Source organism: Hyposmocoma kahamanoa, unplaced genomic scaffold, assembly GCF_003589595.1.
Source record: "Hyposmocoma kahamanoa isolate Upper Pololo Valley unplaced genomic scaffold, ASM358959v1 245, whole genome shotgun sequence".
NCBI classification, from domain to species: Eukaryota; Metazoa; Arthropoda; class Insecta; order Lepidoptera; family Cosmopterigidae; genus Hyposmocoma; species Hyposmocoma kahamanoa.
In genome coordinates, this window is record NW_020653762.1 from 968,750 (window position 1) to 975,145 (window position 6,396).

A 6,396-nucleotide genomic window follows, 5' to 3' on the forward strand; every position below is an offset into this window, starting at 1 on the left:
GTTTAAAGTTACGGTTCAATGGTATTGGTTGTAACTTGAGATTACGGTGGAATTGATTTGTGAGTTTGTGAAGCGGACATAAATTCAGGTCTAAGGTCGACCACTTTATATAAATTAGTTAAGCGAAGGAGTGGTACGGCTTTCTTAAAAAAATTTTGAGAGTTGAAAAAGCAGATGAAGATTATAAATATTAATCGCAAATTGTGAATTACCTATAGTGCATAATACAGTTTAGACAACTTTCTTAAATAATAATTATACTTATAGTTTACCTCAGAAACAAAAGAAAACACCATTCAACCTGTTCCAATAAATCTAACTACATACAGTAAAACTGTAATGATATTTCATCCGTTTCTAACAAAGCAATCATATGAGCATTTCTTGATAGTTTCTATTTTAACGTCAGCGAAGCACAGTTTGATATCAGCGAACGATTCTTTAATGCTTCTTTCAGCTTCTGATGCTTTCACATTTGTGGGGGGTTTTTCTAATGGAGTACGGAGATAACAGTCGAGAATAGAGAAATACCATTGTAAGAATTTATACACTGAATCGAGTGTAAATAGGTACTTCGGTATTATTTATTACCAGAGATCAGGATAGGCAGAGTATATCTAAATTTCCAGCAAATAATACATAATATAGTTGTTAACACTTCCGCCGTAATACGTGTAATTGTCAGTAAAAATATAACTGTTTTATTTTGGTTGTTCATTTTTTACAGGAAGATTAATATCCACTATCCTACATCTTTGCGTATTACTTGAAAATTAAGCAAATTCCGATCTCTGTTTATTACTAAACTTCATTTTGAAAGTGTGCCAGATACAAATAAAATAAGATAATAAAAAGAAAATGCATTTACGTCGTCCGTAGTAAATTTGCGCATTTCATTCTCCTAAGATTCAGATTCAAAAGTCATATAAGTGAAAATTGTGATAACATCTATATTTTGGCAAAAATTGTGCACGAAAGTAGCCTCCCCGCACAACTTCTCATTTCTTTAATGTGCGTCTAGTGCACCCTGAGCAACTTGTTCTGTGAAGAAGACTTTGCAAATGCTTTGGAAAAACCTATCATCATCATTAAACAATCCATAATACGTCTCAATGCTGTCACGAGTCTTATCTAGGTAGAAGATTAAGGTCATACTACACCACAGAGGCTTAATACGACTTGGAAATTTCACACGTTTTCCAAAAGTTGTAAACCGTTTTTGATATGCATGCAATACTAAACAATCCCAAATGCACATAATTTAGAACTTAAAGTCATAGATCCAAACTTTGACGTACCACGCACAGTGTCAGCCTTCAAATCTATCCACCCTAGCTTGCACTTTGCCGCTTCATAAGTAAGTGAGAGTGCTTTTTCGATTTCGTTTTAATATTTATCGTTTGTGTCCCTAAAGCAATAAGTTTACAATGAAATTGAACATAACAACGTCAGATACTCGACAAAACAATTTGTCCTCAAAAACGGCGATACAACGACAATATTGGACTTGCCAGATAGTTTCGATTGGGAATGCTCATTATGAAGTAGTTTTGCTGTTGCGAATAGTTGCTAGCGTGATGTTTGGAGTTATGGGGCCGCTAGTGGAATTCCATTGCTGCCTTCGGCTTTAATACAAAATGGGATCTACAGACATCCGCCTACTTAGTAGTGAAGTGTATAATCATATTGCTTGTTAGAAATTGTTGCCTTTGGGATTTGAACCATCAACCTACTAATTGAGAAGCAAAATAGACACAACTCTTTGTATTTCTTCGATAATGCACTCCCGGACATATAATTTGAGCTAAAAGATAAAAATATGACTGTCATCGAAGAAAAAGTTGTCCCCCGTTTAAGGCGAAGTATTTCAACGCGAGCCTAGATTTTAGGAGATGAGGTCTGTGGGGGCCGCCCATCTCGTCCCGCAATCAGCGCGCTGCTGTAATTTGATATGATTAAACCAGAACAGCAGGACAATATTTGAAACAGATCCGACGTCAACGGGACGACGGCAGCGGGTGGCGCAGCGTGTTATTATGCTGCTGAGCTATTTGCAAATTTTGGGATAAATGTGAATTTACAAAACACATAACAAATATTCTTCTACTTCTTCTTACCGTATCAATGACATACACTAGCAGAGCTTAGCCACGCTGGTTCTGTTACATGTAGCGGCCATGATGTACTTTACATGGGGTATGTTTGCTATATTGGTGAAAGGGTTTGCCAATTGGCATAAGGTACTCGCTGACTGTTGCACAGGGTGCACCAAACATACTAGGTATACGATTCGTACGTTATCGTGGGGAAGCTCCTTTCGGGAATTGACAACCGAACATGATAAATAAAATACTCAAGTCCCATTTCAATACGACAAACGAAATAGGTTCTAAGTTGATTCTTGAAGGACTCTAATAAGCTTAATACAAGCAGCAGAATATTGAAAAATTAAAGGGAAAATGAACAGAAATGAATTTACTCTAAAACAGTTTTTGGTAGACTATTTTAGGTCTTCTATGCACCGGTGCAAGAACCGCAAATTTTAACTCAATTTACATGCCTATTTAATTTACTTCGCGGAAATGTTGCCAGAGCACGTTGTCCCAGGACGCAGAACTCGGTGAAATTTTCTACCTCGAAATATTTTATCTCCAACGTTAAATTCATTTACAGATCTAGTTACCTAATACTGACTCCAATCTCTCACTTAAGGCTGTTAATTTATTTGATATTCACTTTATATTGTTAATACAAATTATATATATTTATTATAATGTATAAATATATATAATACTATAAATTATGTATATTATATATATTCCAAGGTTCTTTTTTGTGCGAATGAATAAATAAATAATCTTTGTTACTTTTTCGGGTTATTATATTTTCAATAAAAATATAACAGGATGAGCGAGATACCAATGTATTTTTAATTTTTAAATTGAAATTTTATTATTATATTATTTGGTACTTTGTACAGTTAACAAAAGTATTTATTATAATTCTTTATTTTACTGACTTTACCTAATTTCACGTAGCATGTATTTTTTTTACATTCACCGGACATTGTTGCTATTTTCTCTTATAACATGAAAATAAAAATAATTTGTTTCACATACAAAAAATAATTACTATAATGTACATAATAATATGACAAGAAGAAAAAATTATAATATTCAAAGGATACGCATACAAATAACTCACAAACAAGAGATAAGTAATGTCCCAAAGAAAAAAGCAAATGAGGCTATCAGCACAAAAGTGGTGTAACTCACATGATTTTTTTTCTACAATATTACTTACTTAAAATGGTGCTTGTACATAATTATTTTACATTTAGATGCGCTTGTGATATTATTGGCATGAGTAGCAGTATTGATTTCTATTAGACCGAAGGAATTTTTCTTTGTGTTTGACCTTTATATTAGCAATTATAATTTATAAAAAATTAAAATAAATTTTGCCGAAACTGTTAGAGACACTATGTGTCTTTAGGGCGCGTAACGTGTTAAATAAGTCTGTTGCGTTCCGTGGCACGAGTATTGTGTTTCTTGAAATCAGCGTGTCGTAGCGGTTGTCGTTCGGGTTCCATAAGTTGAACCCGTAATCCACTCACCACTCACAACCACCACAGCGCACAGGGTTTTATGCTCATTATTTATTTGTTACTTATTTACTATAGTTACTTACTAGCATTATTTATATACAGGATGTCCCATGGCTATGCAATACGGAGTGAAAACACTTTTTAACTACCTCAGCGGCCGAACGGTTACCATGCTAATATGCCGCGCAAAAGTCCCGGGTTCGATTCCAGGGCTGGGGGAAATACTTGTATGATTTACATTTATTTCTGTCGTGAGTTTGGATGTAATTTGTGGTTATCTTTGTGTGTCCATGGCATCCGCAATACGGGGTTTCCCTGGTGCGGGGTTATGAGTGTGTGATTATTGTTAATGTATATTATAGATAGGGTATGGGGCATCAAGGTGATTATGTCATGGTGTAACTTTGATTTAACAGTATAATATAGGAAATGAAACTATTTTTCCGGATTTAAATCGCGTGTATTTGTTTTTTCAAACAAAGCGACGTTTCGGGCCCTTTACAGGTCCCATGATCACGGTTGACGATCAGTCATGGGACCTGTAAAGGGCCAAACAATCCAAAACAATCGCGTAAACCTAAGAACTCGATAACATTATAATGTTTATTAAAAACAATTTCATCCTTATAATTGACTCTTTAGATCGACATTTTAAAAATACAGGTTTTTTTAAACTAAATTAATGTGTACATAAAGCAAAATATCCTATTTATAATATTTAATAATTATGTAATGATTGCATAAAATACTTTTTCTACACGAAAATTAAAATAATGATACACAACAAATATTGAAACTTAAGCGAAAGCTAAACAAACGCTACAAAACAAAAAGCAGAGATATAATAGAAATGACCGTGATTGGTCAAGTACCGCTTATATTTTAACCAATCAGGAGGCAGTAGAGAGTAAATAAAATTGGCTTTAAACTAAAAAACTTTTAAAAGTACACTTAAATCGAGCCACCACGCATTTTCAGTATTAAGTGCCATAAGCTTAAACAATGTTCGATTGATCAGAAACTATTATGCAATTTTGAAACTAGTATACTAAACATCTTTTCCATAAATCCTTATTGAGAATTTGGATTTGCAAAATCGGGAGAATACTTTTTCTTCGATTATAATACTATTTTTGTATTCTAGCCCTTTACCACAAAAATGCGAGGTGGCTCGAATTAAGTGTCCGAGAGTATAGTTTTATATAGTATTATTAATATTACAGTCTCAAGGCGCAAAAGTAATGGGCCTGGTGGTAAGTAACACGCCTACCCATAACAGTTGCAGTGTCACTCAAAGCTTTAAATCGCAAAGCCACTCTGTGAGGCTCTATCAATGCACCTGTAATTTCACCAACGCCCTTACCCTTAAAAAACTGTATGCAATGTAAGCATTACTGCCTGGTCTTAGAGATAGTTATGGTAGCAGTACTTCCCTGTACAAACTCTTTCACAAGAAGCTCTACTGCTAAGACTTGTCTTGTTATTATTATTACTTGCCAGTGTGCATAATTATACACATTTGCAAACAAACACTATTCAACATTAATATTATTATTAGAGACGGAGTTATGAAGTTTTGCATTCCTCGGGGAATTGAGTTGGGGATTACGGAATCCAGGTTTAATTTATTGAGAAAACGGGTGAACAACTACACAATAATATCAATTATTGTGTCTATATTAATTACGATAAACAATATATTGTTTAAAAGATAGTATACTATTGATTGATGACCTTGAACGACTTGTTTCGTCTAAAAATTACAACATATTTCTGTAGTTCAAGAATGAACATACGTTAATAATTTGTATCTGTATGTATATTTCATTGCCATTATGGCCACTATGACGTTTGGTGTCGAGATATGGACGATCACGCAGGAGACAGTATCCAGGTTGAGAGGTGCACAGAACAATAAATACAGTAGAAGTGGTTAGTTAGCGATCGACGCGTGCCAACTGTAGGTCTCGAAAGACCTATCTGAGCTCAGTACGCCATTTTCGCTTTGTATGGTACGTTTGTGTCGTTGTTTCGTGCAAATTCTCTAAAATGCTATAATAATGCCTGATTGTGCTGTTTTGGCACGCAAGAATGATAGCCGCAACAAAGTATTACACGTGGTAGTATTTCATATTATCGGGAAATTGACTTACAATTATATGGACGTCGGGTCCGCGCTAAAAAGTGTCCGAACTTATAAGCGTTAAAATCGTATACAGAGCGTCATTCACGCTCTAGTCTTCGTTTGTTCGACTGACAGCGAAGCAAGCAAAATTAGACAGTACTGCGATGACATTACAATTTAAATTCAACGTTTTAGCTTATTCATATTCCTTTACATGTCACTACGTTTAAATAGGTTGACTTGGGACATTTTTTTCGTGATTTTTGTATTAGACCCGTCGTCCATTTATTTGTAAGTCAATGTATCGGAAAGTCTTATTGCTATAAATTTTCAATTTTCTGTTCAACAAAAAAGTTTTTTGTTAAAACAAACGAAAGTAAAACTTATTACCCTGCATTATGGTCACTTCTTTTTTGGAGTTAATTCGTTGTCATTCAGCAATTAACCGTCAGATGACAGCACATTGATTGAAATTGCAATATAATATCAAAATGTTGTAATTGCAATAATAGGTATTCATGATATTGAACTTTCAACGATATGCCAACAGAATAAAGTTTAAATTATATTAACAATACAGGATTTGTTATTTCTTTTTAAATTTGAAACTATAACCAATCGATATCAAGATTTTGTTTTTTGTTTCAAATTAAGAATGTGTAAG